Genomic DNA, 21,837 nt, shown 5'->3' with positions numbered 1-21,837 from the left:
CTTCGCATAGGCATTAATCAAACACATGGTAGGCATAGTATATGTAGACAGCATTTATAACAAATAAACATTATGATTCAACTCTAGTTTCATCATCCAAGGGTTTAATCATAGGTCCACATGAATCTACCTTTATACTAATCAATTCCACATAAAATTTATCACCCTACATGGATTAGAATTCAATTGGTCATTATCAACATCAACCCAACATGAAATTCATGAAGAAATCCATATAATTGAACTTTGAAAAGAGATTCTTGGGCTTCATGGATGAAAGGAGTCCATGAATAAACACTATGCATACCTGGGTTAAGTTTCTTGAAGTTCTTGAACTTGAAGAATTTGAATCTCTTAGTTCTTGAAGAATATTTGGATTTTGTTGCTTAAGGATTACTCTTAGGGACAAAACCCTAATTTTAATGTTGTGGAAGAATAATGAAATTATGAGCCTTGATCGGATATTACTTGGTATATAAACAGGTGGTAAAATACCAAAAAGCCCCTTTAAAATGGCTTAAAATTTGTTGAACGGAACTTGCGATGGCTGGTGCAATAGTCCATCACTGGATCGACGGTCCGTCGTTCCGACCATCGTAGGTGGACCAGGATAAGGACTCACTGCCTAAGTAGCGACGGCTTAGGTGATGGTCCATCGCAAGTTCAACAGTCCATCACCCTGTCTGTCACAGCTTATCCAGAAGGTTGCCTCACTTCCTTGGCTGCAATGGTCAAGGCAACGGTCCGTCGCTAGGTCGACGGTCCGTCAACCTGGCCGTCGCACCTGGGCGATTCCGACAACTTTGAGTAAATCGTCCATAACTTTTTACTCCGATACCGGATTTGGATGAAATTGGTATCGTTGGAAATATAATTCAATTTTCCACATGGAAAAAAAGTTAAAATCTTGAAAATACCATGTATACAAAAGTGGATTCATCTTTTAAAGAGCTTCTAATATTCTTAGGACAATATCAAGCTAGGAAAAAGTACGGGGTATTACAATATCTCCCCCTTGAGAACATTCATCCTCAAATGAGGCTGAGTGAGGGGGAAAGAATATAAACTAACGTACATACTAAACATAATTGCCTGGAACATGATTTCATGACTGATAACTGAATATATCATACTGAACATGCATATCTGATACATGTGTAACTGATTTATGAATGCATGATTGGGTTTTCTGATGAACTAAGTTTCTCACAATGAGAATGCATGTCTGATGCATAATTATATAACTGAGCTGATACATGAATGCATGACTGAATATGCAATAGTACTTGGTACCAATTTTGTGATGAACACTGAATATGAAACTGAGTAAGCTTAAGGATAACTGTTACCTTGAGCTTGATCTGAGTTGGAAGAGAAGAGGTGAGGATACTTGGTACGCATGTCTATTTCTGCTTCCCAAGTAACTCCCTCGACGAACTGATTTCACCAAAGAACCTTAACTAGAGGGACTTTTTTGTTCCTCAATGTACGAGTCTGATAGTCTAGGATTTCGATCGGAATCTCTTCATAAGAGAGGCTGTTCTGAACATCTATGCTCTGAATAGGGACTACAACTGCTGGGTCACCTATTCACTTCTTGAGCAAGGAGACATGGAAGACTGGTTGAACTGAAGCTAGATCTAAAGGCAATTCGAGCTCATAAGCTACCTTGCCAAAGCGACTGAGAATCTTGAAGGGATCGATATATCGGGGACTGATCTTTCCCTTCTTGCCGAACCTCTTTACTCCCTTTATGGGAGAGATCTTTAGATAGACATGATCACCAATATCAAACTCAAGATCCTTTCTACGAACATCTGCATAAGACTTTTCTCGGCTCTGAGCAGCCTAGAGTTTTTCTCTGATCAACTGGACTTTCTCTATGGCGCCAAATACCAAGTCAGGCCCAATAACTAAGGCCTCACTAACTTCGAACCAACCAATTAGAGATCTACATCTCCTACCGTAGAGAGCTTCGAACGGAGCCATATGAATACTGGAATGATAACTGTTGTTGTATGCAAATTCAATCAAAGGCAAGTGGTCATCCCAACTTCCCTTAACATCAATTGCACACGCACGCAGCATATCTTCTAAAGTCTGAATGGTCCTTTCTGCTTGACCATCTGTCTGAGGATGAAAGGTTGTATTGAGATGAACTTGGGTACCAAGACCCTTTTGGAATGCTTTCCAGAAATGAGAGGTGAACTGGGTACCACTGTTTGAGATAATAGATAATGAAACATTGTGCAATCTGACCAACTCTCTGATGTAGAGTTTGGCATAATCCTCGGCTAAATAAGAGGTATGGACTGTAAGGAAATAAGCTGATTTGATCATTCTATCTATAATGACCCAAACTGAATCATGTTGGTGATGAGTACGAGGCAACCCCATCACAAAGTCCATGTTCACTTCTTCCCACTTCCCTGAACTTCTGCATGGACCTACTAGGCTTCTGATATTCTATCTTAACCTACTGATATATAGAGTACTTAACCATAAAATCTGCAACATCTCTCTTCATCCCACTCCACCAATAGATTCCCGCAAGTCGTGGTATATCTTTATGGTCCCTGTATGAATAGAGTAGTGCACACCATGCGTTTTTGCAAGAATTTTCTGCCTTAAGTCGTCTACACCTGAAATACATAGACGACCCTGACAATGCAAAACACCATCTTCCCCTTGGAAGTAAACCTCTACTTTCTAATCCTTGACTGACTATTTTAACTTGACAAGGCTAGGATCCCTATCTTGCTTTTCTTTCACCTCGAAAACTAGAGATGATTCTAAACTACTCTGAACCCATATATCACCCTCCTCTGTATCGACTAAGCGAACGCCTAGTCTTGCAAGATGATGGACTTCCTAGACTAACTTCTTCTTACTATGCTCGACATGAGCAACACTACCCATAGACAGTCTACTGAGAGCATCGGCCACTATGTTGGCTTTGCCCGAATGATAAAGAACACTCATGTTGTAATCTTTCAAGAGCTCTAACCACCTTCTCTGATAAAGATTGAGATCTTTCTGAGAAAAGACATACTGAAGGCTCTTATGATCCATGAACACATCTACATGAACACTATATAAATAATCCCTCAAAATATTCAAGGAAAATACTACGGCGGCTAACTCAAGATCATGAGTAGGATACTTCTTCTCATGGGGTTTAAGTTGTCTGGAGGCGTAGGCTATGACCTTAACATGATGTATGAGGACATAACCCAATCCTACTCTGGATGTATCATAATACACTACAAACCCATCTGAACCATCTGGAGGAGCTAGAACTGGAGCTGAGGTGAGTCGAATCTTCAACTCCTGAAAACTCTTCTCTCAAGGATCTGACCACTGAAACTTAACTTTCTTTTGAGTCAATTTGGACATAGGGGATGCAATAGAATAAAATCCCTTAACAAATCATCTATAATAGCCAGCCAAACCCAAGAAACTCCTTATATCTGATGGAGAGACAGGGCGAGGACAGTTTCTTACTACTTAGGTCTTTTGAGGATCTACTCTAATGCCATCACCGAAAATGATATGGCCAAGGAATGCTACTGACCTTAGCCAAATTTTCACATACTAAATTTGGAGAATAGCTGATGATCTCTGAGATTCTAAAGTACTATTCTGAGATGGTCTACATGATCTCGCTCACTATGGCAATAGACCAGAATATCATCTATGAAGACTATAACGAATATGTCCAAGTACTGCTTGACCATACAGTTCATCAAGTCCATGAAAGCTATTGGGACATTGGTGAGACCAACGGACATGACTAGGAATTTAAAGTGACCATACGGAGTACAAAAAGCTATTTTTGGAATGTCACTGACTCTGAGCTGATGATAGCCGAATCTGAGGTCTATCTTGGAGAAATAGCTAGCACCCTGAAGTTGGTCAAACAAATCATCAATTTTGGGAAGAGGATACTTGTTCTTGACCATGACCTTATTAAGTTGATGGTAGTCTATACACATTTTGAGAGAACTGTCTTTTTTGCGCATGAATAATACTGGAGCGCCCTACGGAGACACACTGGGTCTGATGAATCCCTTATCTAAGAGATCCTTCAACTGCTCTTTCAATTCTCTGAGTTCTGTTGGTGCCATTCTATATGGAAAAATAGATATAGTCTGAGTATCTGGAAGAAGATCAATGCCGAAGTCTATTTTTCTTTCGGGAGAAATTCCTAGAAGATCTTCAAGAAAGATATCTGAATATTCATTCATGACTGGGACTGATTCAAGACTAGGAGTTTCGAAACTAGTGTCCTTAACACAGACAAGATGATAGACACATCCCTTAGATATTATTTTTCATACCCAAAGGTAGAAAATAAGCTGACCTCTGAAAGCGGATACACTACCCTTCTACTCTAGGATGGGTTCATTTGGAAAATAGAACTGGACTATTCCATTTTTGCATTCGACTGTGGCCTAGCAGGAATGAAGCCAATCCATGCCGATAATAACATCAAAATCAGTCATCTCTAATTCGCCTAAGTCTGCTGAAGTGACTTTTTGAGATATCATAAATGAGCAGTTCCCGTATACCCACTGAGCTATGATGGTTTTACCCACTGGGGTAGAAACTAAAAAGGTCTCTGCTAGAATTTCGAGATTGACTCTGAAATCAACTGCTATAAAGGGAGTAACAAAAGATAAAGAAGCACCTGGATCTAGCAAAGCATAAATATGCACATGAAAGATATTTAACGTACCAGTAACAATATTAGGAGAATTTCCTGATCTTGTCGAGACTGGAGAGCATAGAGTCTATTTGGTCGTTGCCCACAAGTAGCACTGGAGGTGGTACCCTATTGATTCAGGCGACCAGACTGAGCTGAGGAATGGTTCTGTTGACCCTGTGGACCTGACTGAGGAAAATCTCTAACTCTGTGGCCTGGCTTGCCACACCCGAAATAGGTATCACCGCCATCTCTGCAAGTACCTTGATGGTTCTTGCCACAAATCTAACAAAGGAGATAGATGTGGGCACTGCTAACACTGCCCTGAGACTTAGAGCCTAGCACTCTACCTCTCAACTTAGGCACAAGAGAATTAGCTGAAGAAGGAGCTGGAACTGAGGACTTAGAATGAAACTAAGAATGGTTTCCTCCTTCTGATTTAGGTTAATCAAAGTTAAAACTACCTGTCCTTGCTCTCTTATTCTGCTTCTTCCTCATCTTAATCTTTTGTACTTCTATCTGCTAAGTGTGAGTCATAATCCTGGCTAAAGTCATGTGACTATTCAGCATGGTGGATCTTCACTCATCATCCATGCTATCATTTACCCCTGAAACAAACTTACTCATCTTGGCCCTGTTATCTATAACCACATGAGGGGCATATCTAGCTAATTGAGTAAACTTAAAAGAATACTCTTTCACTGTCATGTTACCCTTCCTGAGGTTGATGAATTTTAACACCTTAGCTTCTCTAAGATCAAGGGGAAAGAACCTATCATGAAAAGCAGAATCAAACTCCTCCCACTCAACTGACCCTGCATTAACTACCCTCTCTGACTTTTACTACTTGAACCAAGTGTGAGCAACATCCTATAACTGATATGCATCTAGCTCAGCACTCTCACTAGAAGTAACCCCCATAATGTCTATAACCTTCTGCACCTGATCTAGGAATTCCTGAGGGTCCTCATCTGCCTTTGACCCGAGAAAGTATGGAGGATTCATTCGGGTGAAGTCCCGAATCCTGGATGCAACTGAAATGGCCATTGGGTTAGCCTAAATGACAGTTGGTCGTTCATTCTGAGAAGCAACTGACTGAGCAAGAGTAGTGAATGCAGCTCTAAACTCTGCATGAGAAACATGTTTGTCCAAGGGATCTTCTTGGATAGGCTGAGTTCTTCTCTTGGGAGGCATATTCTAAAATAAAGAGAAGAAACAGATTAGACTAAGAGATTGACTTGAGATTATGCTCACTGGAACAACATAAAAACTGAAAGGAGGGAAACTATTCCTAAAATATCTTATAGCCTCCTGCACATAAATGTGGCGCGCAACACACCCAAGCACAAGACTCTACTAGATGCGGCTTTCAGATTTCCTAGAACTCTATTGAACCTTAGGCTCTAATACCAAGTTTGTAACGCCTCGAATCTGGTACCCAAATGCTACACGGTGCTCATGACCCCGAAGGACCACAAGCTAACCCATGACTGATATTTGTACCTGTATACTACAAAATATACTGTATAATACGAAAACATGAACTTAAAGGCCATAATGTTCAAAACTGTAACATAGGATCTAATAAATCATAACATATGGATGGGGTATGAAATACCCAAAACAACTGAAATAACTAACTGAACATTGCAGTCTGGAAAGCCACTAACTAACTGAACGGTCTGAATAAGGAGTTGATGGGACATGTCCCCAACTAACTCCAACTAATAAATAAATTAATGAGATAATAAAGTAATGATCATGTCCTCGAAAGATGAGGACTCACTTCTAGCTTTGACTACTGAGACTAGAATCTACTGATGCTCTAGAGCTCGTGTCTCTGAACCTATGGTATAAGACACCATAGCGCAAATGCGTTAATACTTTGAATGTACTGGTATGCATGTGAGAATGAACAATACTAGCAATTATGTGAATATACTGGTATGCATGTGGATGTACTGGTATGCATGGGGTTCATATGCATGAACAATACTAGATAACAGACTATTATAAACGTGAGAACACATGCATGCATACATAGTAACTATATCTGAAATCGTGATAACATGAGTTTACTAATAACTAACATGACTAATGACTGAGTTCTGATGACTGATAACATGAGTGACTATATCTGATAGTCCTAAATCTGATAGAACTAGCTGAGTTCCGTACTGTATTTGAGTTGACTATATCTGACAGTCCTGAATTCTGTAACATGAAACTATGGGAATTATTCATCTACCGACATGCCCCAAATAACACATTATAGCTGAATTAGGATCCAATCTGTGCCCTGATTGGAAGGGTTTCAATACCGCGCCATTGGCAAGGACAACATGTGCGTGACCCTTGACTAGCAAGTTACTATAATAAGAATGGTGGAAACCCTCAACTAGAAGGTTAAGCCACCACATCTACCCTCAACTAGCAAGTATGATGTCTCAACCTACGCTGGCTACGTAGTTCTAGAACACAAGGATTGCTTCTAAGAATCACACCCTCTACTGGTAGGTGAGTTCCCATCCTTGGGTTCACTCGGTGCTAATTTCTACTCCCATATGAATAGACACTAAACATGATTAACTGATCTGAACATGGACTGAGTTTACTAAATTTTGTTAAATAATAGAATACCACTGATATCTGACAACTTACTAAGTTCATGAGATTACTGAGGTTACTGAATTACTGCGCTTTCGTGAGTCACATGACTGACTGAGTTCTATGGATAAAGGCTTGACTGAGGATATCATGAAAACAGAAAACTGGCTTAGGCATACAGCTAAATTATCGGGTATAAGTACCCCCAGGACTCGATGGAAAGAAACTGACAAAGCATGACTTTCTTGAATACATGACCAACATCGCAATCCATAATTCATTTATTGAGGCAATTCATCAAACATCTAATATGCATAAGCTTGTACATAAATGGGGAATTCATAAGATCATACTAGTTGGGCATTTTTTTTCCTTCACATAGGCATTTAATCAAACACATGGTAGGCATAGTATATGTAGACAACATTATATAAAAATAAACATCATGATTCAACTCTAATTTCATCATCCAAGGGTTTAATCATAGGTCCACATGAATCTACCTTTATACTAATCAATTTCACATAAAATTTATCAACCAAAATGGATTAGAATTCAATTGGTCATTATCAACATGAACAAAAGCAACCTAACATGAAATTCTTAAAGAAATCCATACAATTGAACTTTGAAAAGAAATTATTAGGCTTCATGGATGAAAGAAGTCCATGAATGAACACTATGCATACCTGGGTTGAGTTTATTGAAGTTCTTGAACTTGAAGAATTTGAATCTCTTAGTTCTTGAAGAAGATTTTGATTTTGTTGCTTAAGGATTGCTCTTAAGGAGAAAATCCTAATTTTAATGTTGTGGAAGAATAATGAAATTATAAGCCTTGGTCGGATATTACAAGGAATATAAACGGGTGGTAAAAGACCAAAACCCCCTTTAAAATGGCTTAAACATTCGCTGAATAGAATTTGCGATGGCTCGTGTGACGGTCCATCGTTCCAACCGTCGTAGGTGGACTAGGATAGGGACTCACTGCCTAAGTAGCGATGTCTTGGGCGATGTTCCATCGCAAGTTCGACGGTCCAGCAACCTGTCTGTGGCACCTTATCTAGAAGATTGCCTCACTGCCTTGGCTGCGACAATCAAGGTGACGGTCTGTCGCTAGGTCGACGGTCCGTCAACCTGGCCGTCGCACCTGGGCGATTCTAACAGCTCTGAGTAAATCGTCCACAACTTTTTACTCTGATTCCAAATTTGGACGAAATTGGTATCGTTGGAAAGCTAATTCAATTTCCCACATGACAAAAAGTGAATATCTTAAAAATACCATGTGTACAAAAGTAGATTCATCTTTCAAAGAAATCTTCTAACATCTTTTGGACAATTTCAAGCTAGGAAAATGTACGGGGTATTACACAAAATCATTCAAATGTATCCTCTTGGGAACCTCATTCACATGGATCAATCTAAACAAACAAAATCTAATCTAACAAACAAAATTTAAAAGGTATGATCTAATTTAATGGCAATGATGGGTTGCCTACCATCCAGCGCCTAATTTAACATCGCAGCACATCATTATTCAATCTTTAAGTTGGGTCTTTGAGCTAAGTTGACCCAACCTCCTCTCCCTCATCAACAACATCAATCACCGAGACCACTTGTAACCCCTAGGTTGTTTCTCAGCTTTGTATACCTGGAATAAAACTCCATCATTATTCACCCAAAATGTCATTTCTCCATATTCCATATCCATTAATGCCCTTCTAGTTTCCAAAATAATGTATCCCAAGGATTATACGTATTTCATGGTCAATTTCACAATCAAACACAACAAAATTCGTTGGGAGAATAAATCTATTGACTTTTACCAATACATCATACAACACCACAACCGATTTCTTGATTAAGAAATCCACCATCAATAATCTCATAGTAGTGGGTGTAGAAGCAACCAACCCATACTTTTGATACACCATATGCGGTATTAAATTAATGCTAGCACCAAAATCATTTAATGTCTTATCAAATTTATGAGTCCCAATGGTGCAAGGGATTATGAAAGCACCCGAGTCATCTTTCTTTTCAGCCATAGTATTGGACATGATGGCACTACAACTATGGGTCACTTCAATAGTCTCACCATCAATAAGCTTTATTTTCGTCATCAAGTCTTTCATTGACTTAGCATACCCCAGAATTTCTTGAAGGGCCTCTAACAATGGAATATTAATTGAGAGGTTCCTAAGCTTTGTAATAAACTTCTTGAACTTTTCATTGTCATTTTTTAATCTAATTTTTGTTCTAAATGAGGAGTAATTCTCACCGGGGGCGATGGTACACTTTGGATCATCCCCCATTATCTTTTCACCAACTATCACTTTGGGAGTTTCCTCCCTATCATCATTCTTTTCAACTCCCCTTGGTTCTTTATCCCCCCTTCAAGAGACTTTGAAATACCATCACATGAAATTTTGCTCAGTTTTCTCTTTGAATTCATTGGATCATCAAGAGACTTTTCCTCAACCTCAACATCATGTGCACTAAGATCTGTACCGCTTTGAGTGACTATTACTAAGACATGAGCAGTATTTTTGGGATTTGTCATCGTGTCACTCGAGAGGCCTTCCCTAGGCCTAGCATTAAGTGCAGTTGATATTTGACCAATTTGAGTCTCCACTTGTTTGATTAAGGACGAGTGTGATGCAAATATTTGGTTGATTTGACAAAAATCCCCTTTTAGTTCATAGACCATCTTGTTCGTACCTTCCACTTGCATTAAGATTCTAGAAAGAACATCCTTGATTTTGAACTTTTCAGGGTCCAAAGAGCTTGGTTCTTTTCCTTTTGCCCGGTCATGAAGGTGAACATACCTATCATACTCCCTCTTCTTCTCTCTATAATTACGATCTCTATCGTGCCAATCTCTTTCTCTATCATTATAGTTCCAACCGTGGTTCCCGCCTTGTTATTGGTAGCCTGGGTGGGAACCCCCGAGTTATTAGCTAAGTACCTTATCTCTTCATAAAGGTTCTTTGCTTTATCTTCATCATACCCTTTAGAGACCACGATGTTAAGCTCTTTTACTAGTGCACTCATCATATGCTTTGTAAGAAAGTCCAATTTTGTCATCATCTTAGCCATATTTTTATCCTTCTCTTCATCTTTCTTTCTTTGCTCTTTGTTCACAATTAAGGCAGTGGGAGATCCCGCAGCAACTTTGGTGTCTCTTGTATGTCACACCCTATTTTTCTTTGTGATTTGCTCAAGCAAATTCAAAGCCACTCCATATGATAACTATACAAGTGACCCACCAAAATTATTGTCCATCATGATTTTGTTTAATTGGTATAACTCCCTATAGAATAATCGGAGAAGCATCTTCTCCATCACTTCATGGTTAAGGCATTGCATGAGCTTGTCATTAAACCTTTCCAATACTTCATACAAAGGCTCCTCGTTGAGTTGACAAAAATTTATAATTTTATCTTGCAATTGTAACATCTTTGAAGAAAGAAAATATCAATCCAAAAAAGCATCTGTAAGATTGACCCAAGATGTGATGGACTCGACGAGTAGAGACCTCAACCACAACACCACTTCAACCGTTAAAGAAAATGGGACTATCCTCAACCTAACAGATTCTTGTGTGATATAAGCAATGTCAAATGGGCCACACACCTTAACAATATTGTTCAAATGTAGATTTTTATCTTCATGTTTTAGGCTCCGGAATAGACCCTTCATTTGTAACATATGTAGCATCATGCTCGTAATATGGAATACTTTATTTCCTTTATTAGGGGGAATGCGGATGGCACTAGCACGCCCCTCATCATGAAGATGATCCTCATTCTCGAGGTGCCCATTAAATCAGCCTTCATTGCTCCCATTATGGCTCATGTTGTCGTGGTTACTATGAAAATCACCTAACAAAACAAAAATAACAAATAATGAAGTAAAGACACTATGGGTGAACCCAAAGTTACTAACAACACCACATAAGCAAAAACTAAGTTTCACTCTCCGGCAATGACGTCATTTTGATAACGCTTAACTTACACCATTATTTTAGTGCAAGGCATTCATTGTCAATTCAATAACCCAACGTAGGTTGGGGTCGTATCCACAAAAAGTGCAAACTCATTTTCAAATCCTATGTATGTTGAGAATTAACTAGGAGTTAACCCATAACATAAAACTAAAATAAACCATGAAATTAAATGGGGTTGTAAATTTAGACGTTTGTTGAACAAAATTACATGACAACACTACTATAATAGCAAAAAAGTGATGAATAAAACTAATAGAGAGAGTTCTTGGGGTTATGCCATTCTAGGGGTAATTCATGTATGAGTAGTTAAAAGGGTAGTCCCAATTTTAGTTAATGAGTCTAGGTAGGCTGGTTTTAAGGGTTTTAGTGCTAGTATTTCAACAAAACACCAAAATTTCACACATGAATTCTTTCAAACACCTTATGTGCATAGTGAATTTATCAACCCAATACCTCAACTTGGCATTCCTATTTCTAAGATAATGCTTGTGACATAGCAAATTTGCATAGCATCCTTATTTTAAGATAATATTATGGAAGAAGCTGAAATCAATTTGTTGTTTACAATCACTCATCACCCAAATTCCTCTTTCAAATATGCTGTGGGATCCAAGGCATTCGGGTTTTCACCCATAATTATCAATTCAAACATCGTATAAAAGTGAAACCCATCAATTTAGACTAGCAAGCAACAACCATACACATTAACACCCTATTCAATCATAACCCAAAGACAAGAATTTAGCTACTCATGATAGTAGAGAAAAGATATATAACCAAGTTAACATTCAATGCTTCCATTGGAAATCAAAACAATAGCAATCCTCACTAAAATTACAAATTCAACTAAATTCTCCTGAGAATTTTACTACACTTGTTCTTAGCCAAAAATAGAAAATAGTTTTCCTTTCCCAATTCAAAATTGATTGGAAGATGCCCTCCTTGTGCAAGGGTTTGAGATTTTTGAGATTTGGGTTTCAGCTTCATAAATTTATGATCTTGTCCTTTTTAAAAATTCTAGCTCCATTGTGATCGCCATTGATTGACCGCATTTGCGACTCACGCGATTGTGGTGATGTCATTGTGATCGCTAAGATTTGACTTGGCTGACTGGTCTCGATCACAGTACCTGGGGTCGATCCCTGCTTAGTAAAACTAATTTTCAACTTGTGCAAGTAATTTGATCTTTTGCTTTCTTCTTCATCTTAGCTTCACTCCTTTTTTTTCAATTACCTGCAAGCATGCAAACCATGGGATTTAATGTATTTCAATATAGAATTTGCTTTATATCTACATCATTTCATCATAGTGTGCACGAATTTAGATATAAATGAGTGATAAATTTGCCACTCATCAGAAGACATGTAATTAGATAATTTCTTAAAAAAAGTTTTGTTCTTCTTCCTTGCCTCTTTGCCACCACTTCCTCCACCATACCACCAATTGTTGTCGTCTACACCGGTGCTACACCCAGCTACTTCCTCTTTCTTCTCCAGTTATTTCCTCTTTCATCGTTGGCTACCAACTCTGCCATTAACACCGCCAACAACTTGAGCCTTTTTAAAAGTAACAATGTTTAACTAAAAAGGAAGAGGAAAATCCACCCCCAACCCTAGTCAGTCATATTCTTCATGTTCATTTGTGCAGTTTTTATGCATAATCTTTTTTGTTCAAGCAAATATATTTCTTATCTTGTTGAATGACCTGTGGCCTTAGTTTGTTTGTCAGAAAAAAATTAAATAATAGGCACGTCATTTCCATCTCTATACTTTCTCCATTTCTACCATCAAATTAAATCTAAACGTAAATAAATTTCAAAATTAAGAGCAAAATAGATCAAAAAGTTGAAAATAATAAAGATTTAAGTACTAAAATAAATGGGGAATAAGAAGAAGCGCAGGGAGTTTGGCAGAGAAGATTAGTAGTTTTATATTATTTTAGTTTTTGATTTATCTTTTAACTTAAAATTACTTTGTGATAATTACTTTAGGCCCCATTGCCACATGTCACCTTTAATCAGTCAATATGTCATGTCATCGCAAGTGTATTACACACACCTTGCATTTGTTGTTGATTAATAGAATGTGTCTAATAGTAATAATTTTTTTAACTAGTCAAAGTGTTCAATAGGTACTAGTGTTGGTTGAGGTGTCTAAGTGAATTTTGCGAACAACTTTAAGGGGCTCTGATTGACTTAATCCAAAAAAAGTCATGTGTCATATCGTTGTCGACCCAATTCATCATTTTTCTATCCCTCCGCTAGATAAAAAAGTGGCATATAAAGTCAAAATAATTAATTAAGATAATAACTTATCCACAGGAGTATTTACGTCAAATAGATGTTACTTATTATAGTTAAATAGTTTATTGTAGAAAAAAAAATATAAAGTCACCACTAAACTTGTCCGATATTTGCAAAGACACATTAACTTTGCAAGTGACCCAATACCCCACATAAATTACATAGATCCTTGTAAATAGACCATTTTGATCGAATTTGAGCATATGTATAGGCACGCAGATAAAGCAGGTGAATACTTTAAACTTGGCTGAAACAATCAATTATAAAATGTCACATGTAATTTATCTGTCAATTATTTTTAGACCCCATCTTTCCTTCTCTTTAAAAGACTGATTTCCACAAACCTCCATTGATATAGCCATTGTATTTTTGAGAAAAAACCGGCTCCCTTCTCAAACTCCTCTCAACGAAATTAGCCTTAAAATGTAAGAATTTTTAATTTATACTCTAATTTCTAAACAAAATTAGCCTTAAAAGCTTTAATTCTGTCTCAAATTTCTTACAATTTTTGAAATCAAGTTATATTTTGTGATTAGGTTTTGAGGAAAATATTTTTATAAGGTCAAATGCTATTTTGAATCGTATTTGTAATAAAAAAAATAATTCCATGTTGCGTGTGAAAATGCGATGCAAACATGAAGACTTACTTTCAATGCAAACATCATGGTCGGAGGACAATCCAGCTAGAAGATTTTGGCTCTTTCTACACTGTCGTGTATGGCCTTTACATATTCTCTTATTATTTTTCTTATTTTTGTTAAATTAATTTGCTTATGACCTATTTTAGGAGAAATCATACAACTTCTTTAGATAAAGGGATCAGAAAAAAATTAATTTATGATCTAAATCAATCATTTCGAGATTGGCAAAGAGAATAAAAGAGTTGGAAGAAGCATTGTCATTTTATGAAAGTAAGGGGTAATGGATGGTGAAGGAGAATAAAAAAATAAAATGTTATAATTGGAAGATCATCATCATGATTGTCCTGGTGTTTTTATATTTTTAAGCATTACCAAAAATATGAAGGATGGTAAATGTAGTTGTGTGCAGTTAAAATTGTCATAGTTAATCTCTTGTTCTACTTTACATCTTTAGTTTGATTTTTTTTATTTTGTTGCTTTCTCTTGGTATGAATTCAAAGTAGTGTATATGTATTTTTTCTAGTCAGAGTAGTAGTGGCTTAACAGGATGTAATTTTGCTTTATAGGGTAAGACGTATGCAACATGTTTCTTGTCAATTCGAATTAGGTCAATAAAGTAACAAGCCAAATACAATGAAACAAAATGAGGACTTCATTCCAACATAATCATCCCCTTTATTATTAAATCAAATTTGGTTCTTTAGCTTTTTATGCTATGCAGTAGTTTCAAAGGTATTTTCAATGCGTATATGTTCTCGTGTTCAAAGCAAGTTTCACAAGATTGGGTTGAGGTTATCACCAATTCAATTTTCAAAAATCCACATAATTAGAAGAATCTATGACCCCCTAGTTTATTCACCATACCCATACACCCCACACATTCAAAACCATCATCAAAGCATGAAAATTTTTATATAAACTATGGGAACATCATTTAAGAAAATAATCATTCAAAATCCTCAACCTATATTTCAAATCCAACATTCAAAACTACCTGAATAATAATTTAAAACACATATTTTAAAAAAATAAGCTTTGGGGAAGAATAACATGCATGAGAGTATCACAATTACAAAGAGAAATCACCCTTGAAAGCTCTAATTGATTAACCTTAAGAAATCCTAGGTGTTCTTGACTTAGGGATTTGACAGAGAAAAAAGTGTATTTGATTTGTGAAAGAATAAAAATAACCCTGTTTTGGTGTTTTATGGACGTGGGTTTTATTTGGAAAAGTGGGAAATGACAAGAATGCCCCCACTCAAAAGTGTAGAAAAAAAGACGTCTAGTCGTCACGGGTCACCTTACCACTCGTGAGGACACGTCCTGAGTCGTCACCATGACTCTTGGTCAAGATAGTAACTCAAGGAACCCTCACTGGTGACCCTAAGTCACACCATATGGCTCATAGTCGGACATTACGGTTCGTAGGGTCCTAGTTGTACTCCAAAAAAAAATTTAGGCACCGCACTAGTTTGGATACGGAAGGCACCTTACAACTCGACACTGACCTTATGACACGTAGGGTCCGAGTCATAGTCTGGGCAAAAAAATCCACCATCCTCACTGATCACCCCATGACTCAAGCCTTGCAAGTAGTAAGGAGACCTTACGACTCGTGAGGTGAGTCGTAGCTTGAGCAGTGAGCTCAAAACCAAGAAATTCTTAGGCCCAAGAATCCAGGGTGTTACGTTCTTCCTCCTGGGATTATTTGTCCCTGAATGACAAATCATGGCATTCATTAGCATGATTTAACACAGAAACACAACAACACTTTCCTTTAACAAAGTTAGAAAATAAAGATGAAGAGAAAATCATATACCTTCAGCACGATTATCCAAAGAGGGAAATAAGAATGGATATTTGGACTTTATGTCCTCTTCAGCTTCCCAAGTAGCTTCTTCAACCTTATGATTCCTCCATAGAACGTTCACCAAAGACACATTCTTAGTCCTCAAATAACAGACTTGCCTACCAAAATCTCAATCGAGATTTCCTTTTTAAACAAGGAATACGAAATGCCAACACTCTCTAAAGTAACAACGAAATAAGGATCTCTCATGCACTTCTTCAACATAAAAACATGGAACATCGGATTGATCAAACCCAAACTCGAAGACAAATTTAACTCATAAGACACATTGACCACTTTCCTCAAAATTAAGAATGGGTCAACATAACGGGGATTGAGTTTCCCTTCTTTCCAATCCCATCACCCCTTTCATGGGAGACACCTTCAAGAACACCCAATTTCCAACCTCAAACTCCAACTCCTTTTACCTTACATCCGCGTTGGACTTTTGGAAACTTTGGGTGGTCTTAAGACTATCCCTAATCATCTTCACCTATTATATGGCCTGATACACTAAGTCAATACCAAACAATCTAGTCTCACTAACTTCGAACTACCCAATGGGAGAACATGTAACGCCCCGGAAAATGGGTCCCGGAGCGTCACACGGTGCTTGAGGCTACGCGTAGCCCCAAGCCAACCCTTTGAGCCATTTTCATTCAGTTCAACACAAATCAACGGGGTTACCATAAATAACCCTCAAATATCAACAGAGTAATCATCATCCAAGGATAAAAGAATTTCAGAAAGATAACAAAATACGACTTATTAGTCAACTCCCAACATCATTACTAGTCTGACAAGCCTCTAAGAATTAATAAAACCAGCGAGCCATTGAGACATGCCCTAATGACTCATGCTCAGTTATCAAATGTAAAAAATTTCATGAAACCAACATCAGACATCATGTCCTCGGAACATGAGGACTCACCACAATAGAGGATGTAGAAAAGCATGCCCGAAGAATCACTGTCAAACCTGGAATTAAGCACCTGAACCTACATTCCGAGAAAATGCAGCCCACATCTGAAGATGATGGTCAGTACCATGGAAAGAAATCGAGTATATGGGGGTGTATGCAGTTTTATAAACATCATCACATAAATATTTATAAGAAATATACAGGATGTATGAAAGAATGACATAGCCCGAAGAAAATCATCATAATCATGAGAGGATGAAATAAGTACAATAACACATATGAGTCATCATATAATTTGTCAATCACTTTCAGTTCATCAAGAATATCAATTCTCATAATGTAAATATCATTTAAATCTTTCGAAAGAATAACTTTCACAATTCCATTTTCAAATCACTTCACCATTCACCATAGACACAAGGAAACACACACACACTGGGAGATCCTATAACCGACATAAATCATGTGAGCTACATGGAGTCCAACGTACAACCCACGTTAGGGAGAGCCGTCCTATCTTTGCCATCAGAGTAGGACTATCGATATCAAATCCACACAAACTAGTGATCACTATATAAATCAGCCTCAGGCTCACTCCTACGGGGGCACATAGTTCTAGGGAAGTAAGGTCGATTTATACCTCCCACTCGGTGCTAAAGATTTCTCCCGGACTTAGCTCAGATTATTTCAAAGACAATCCACAACAAAACAATTTCAGTAATATATAAATATACATCGGGAGCCATCATGCTTCCCATCTATCAAAATCAACCACGTTGTGGATTTCTTTCACACTCAAGTTCAAAACAACTCCATTAAGATCAAAAGGTCAAATCATTCAAAATATCTCAAATATTCAACATCAACGTGCTTATAACACACACTTTCTCAAAAACACAATTTTCAATGGGGATTCACGACCCAAATATCAAAATCATGATAAATATCATTCAAGATTCATGCTTTATATCTCCACACATGTAAATTCATCTTTTAAAATCATAAACATCAAGATTTCATAATAATCATCATAAGATATGGGTTCATGCTTCAAATTCATAAAAGTCAAATAAAAATCATGTCTTTGTAAAGAAAATTACTTTTGGGCACAAGAACGAAAGAGAGTTCTTGTTGAAAAACCCCACATACCTTGAATGATGAACTTTAGATCGATACTTGTTTTTGAGATGTTAATCGTGCCTTTGAATGATGGTTCTTGGAGTTCTTGAACTAGGAACTTGGAATCTTGAATAAATTTGCAGAATTAATGGTAAACTTTGGAGGTTCTTGAAGTTCTTGAACTTGGAACTTAGAATCTTGAATAAATTTGCAGAATTAATGGTAAACTTTGGAGGTTCTTGAAGTTGGATGTAGGAGCTTAGGGTTATCTTTTTGAGGGAATTTGATGAAATATAACATATAATGTTTCTAATAGGCTTTAATATAGGGTTTGGACGGATTTTGGATGAGGGGAAATGACCAAAACGCCCCTAAAAATCAAATAATTCTCGAATTGTCCTTTGTTGGATTGTTTTGATAGTCTGAAGTAGATCAACCATAACGTTTTACTCCGATATCCAAATTGGATGAAACCAATTTCATTAGAAAGAGGACTCTCATATCTTTCCATTGATATATAGTATCTCACCTAGGTCATTGTGTACGAGGATTTATGATCATTTGAAGTTAATCCAAAAATTCACTTTTGGTAGGCTGAAGTAGATCAATCATAACTTTTTGCTCCGATATACAAATTGGATGAAACCAATTTCATGGGAAAGAGGACTCGCAGAGCTTTCCGTTGATATATAGTAAATCACTCAGATCATTATGTACAAGGAGTTATGATCATTTAAACTTGGAGCAAAAATAGGCCAGGTCTCAGTACTTTTTCCTGCACGTTTTACTGTTCACTACTATTCACGGTTCAATCGGAATGTTCATAACTCGTCGCTCGGGTGTCCATTTTGGATTATCAACATATCGTTGGAAAAATTATTCTATACTCTACGCATTAGTGGGTCATAACCTAAGATATTCCGCACGGAAAATTTATAATTCATTCTAGAAGATAGAACCTAACACGTTTACGCATAAAATTTCAATGAAAAATTTCTTGGAGTATTACAGAACAACATCTCCTACCATACAAAGCCTTAAACAGAGCCACCTGAACACTAGAATGATAGCTATTATTACACGCAAACTCTAGGAGAGGTAAATGATCAAACCAACTACCACCAAAGTCAATCACACAGGCCCTTAGCATATCTTCCAGAGTCTGAATAAACCTCTCCGTTTTTCCATCCGTCTGAGGGTGGGTAGCAGTGTTAAGGTTTCGCCTTATTCCAAAACCTCTCTGAAATGATAGCCACAAGTGATATGAAAAATGCGTACCTTGATCAAATATAATAGAAATAGGAACACCACGCAACTTGACAATTTCCTGAATGAAAATCTTAGCATAATCCTCTGCAGAATAATTAGTCCTCACTAGCAAGAAGTAAGAGGACTTAGCCATCCTATCCACGATGACCCATATCGATTCGAACTGTTTATGAGATCGTAGAATATTGGTAATGAAATCCATAGTAATCACTTGTCATTTCCACACAGGCTACTCAATATCTTGAGACAAACCACCAAGCCTCAAGTGCTCTACTTTCACTTGTTGACAAATCATGCACTTAGCCACAAAATTGGCCACATTTTTCCTTATGATTTTCCACCAATAAATCTCCTTCAAATCATAATACATCTTCGTCGATCTAGATGAATAGTGTACCTCAAATCATGAGCCTCAGCCAAGATCCTTTCTCGTAACCAGTCAACATCGGGAACACACAATCTACCTTGGTACCTTAAGATACCATTACCACCAACCTTAGAATCCATGACTTTATGCTGACCCACATAATCCCTAATCTGCATCAAGATAGGATCTAAAAATCACTTCTCCTTTACCTCAACACCAAGAGATGACTTTATCACCACTTGCATAATCACACCTTCATTCTCAGAGTCTAAAAGACAAACTCTAAGGTTAGCCAAATAGTGAATATCTTTCACCAGTCCTCGCTTCTACTCATCTATATGAGATAAGATCCCTATATATAACCTACTAAGAGTATCAGCAACCACATTAGCTTTACATGGATGATAATGGAGATTCAGGTCGTAGTCTTTGAGCAACTCAAGCCATTGCCTTTTCCTGAGATTCAACTCCTTCTAGGTGAACATATACTGCAAGCTCTTATGGTTAGAATTTATGTCAACATGAACTCCATACAAGTAATGGCGCCAAAATTTCAAAGGAAAAAACACAACCAACAACTCCAAATCATGAATCAAATAATTCTTCTCATGTACCTTAAGCTGCCTAGAAGCATACGCCATAACCTTACTATATTGCATCAAAACACAACTCAATTCCCATATTTGAGGCATCACAATAAACAACAAAGCCATCAGTACCCTCGGGTAGGGCCAAAACTGGCGTAGAAATCAACTTGTCCTTCAACTTTAAAAAACTACCCTCACAAGCATCGGACCACAGAAACTTCACCTTTTTCTGGGTCAACTTAGTCAATCGAGCAACAATCGAAGAGAAATTGTCCACAAACCTCTTATAATACCCAGCTAAATCCAAGAAGCTCTGAATATCGGTTGGATTCGTGGGTCTAGGCCATTTTTTAACCGCCTTAACTTTCTGTGGATCCATCATGATCCCTTTACTAGAAATAACATGACTCGAAAAAGTAATAGTATTTATCCAAACTCACACTTCAAAATCTTAGTATACAATCATTGATCCTTAAGAGTCTGCAGCACTATACAGAGGTAATTGTCATGGTCTTCTTTACTCATAGAATATACCAAGATGTCATTGATAAACACATTGACGAATAAGTCCAAAAACTGACGAAATACCCGATTCATAAGATCCATAAATACCGTCGAGGCATTAGTCAAACCAAATGACATAACCAAAAACTCATAATGGCCATATCGAGTATGGAAAAAAGTCTTAGGGATATCCACCTTCCTAATATTCAACTGATGATAACCCGACCGAATATCAATCTTAGTAAAGTACTTAGTTGTCATCAATCCTAGGAAGAGGATACTCATTCTTCAGTTACCTTATTCAACTGTCAATAATCTATATATATTAGAAGGAACCCATCCTTCTTACGCACGAATAGAATAGAAACACCCCATGAAAAAACACTCGAGCGAATATAACCCTTGTCAAGAAGATTTTTCAACTGCTCCGTAAGTTCTTTCAACTCGGTCAGAGCCGTTCCTGAAGGAGGGATAAATATAGGATGGGTATCAGGGAGAAGGTCAATTCCAAAGTCTATTTCCCTATTGGGAGAAATACCAGGAAGATCATAGATCATTAGGAAACACTTTGGGAAACTCATTGACTATAGGGACAGATTACAAAGAAGGTCCTTCAAAATTAGTATCCTTAACCTAAACTAGATGATATAGACACCCCTTGGAAATCAATTTTCAGGATTTTAGAGAAGAAATGAACCTCTCCTTAGGTACTAAAAAACTACCTTCCCACTCAATTATTGGTTCATTCAGAAATTAGAAACTGACCCTTTGGGTTCTACAATTAAAAGACACATAGCATGAATGGAGCCAATACATCCCCAAAATAACATCAAAGTCTAACGTATCCATCTCTATTAGATCCAACAATATCCCCTACCACAGATAGATACCACACAACCCCTATAGATTTTGCTAACCATAACAGAGTCACCCATTGGGGTAGACACAGAAAAGGGATC

The 21,837-nt window shown here is 37.4% G+C and overlaps 1 non-coding gene across 1 annotated transcript; it reads left to right on the top strand.

The window, feature by feature from the left end:
* Positions 1-10,655: 10,655 nt before the first annotated feature.
* On the top strand, positions 10,656-10,761 carry LOC124897364. Its single transcript, XR_007054086.1, has one exon. It is a non-coding gene; the product is annotated as a small nucleolar RNA R71 (small nucleolar RNA).
* The last annotated feature ends 11,076 nt before the right edge of the window (positions 10,762-21,837 follow it).

The sequence above is a fragment of the Capsicum annuum genome, chromosome 3, assembly GCF_002878395.1.
Source record: "Capsicum annuum cultivar UCD-10X-F1 chromosome 3, UCD10Xv1.1, whole genome shotgun sequence".
Lineage (NCBI taxonomy): Eukaryota > Viridiplantae > Streptophyta > Magnoliopsida > Solanales > Solanaceae > Capsicum > Capsicum annuum.
Note: the sequence above shows the minus strand (reverse complement) of the source record. Positions and strands in the feature narration are given on the sequence as shown.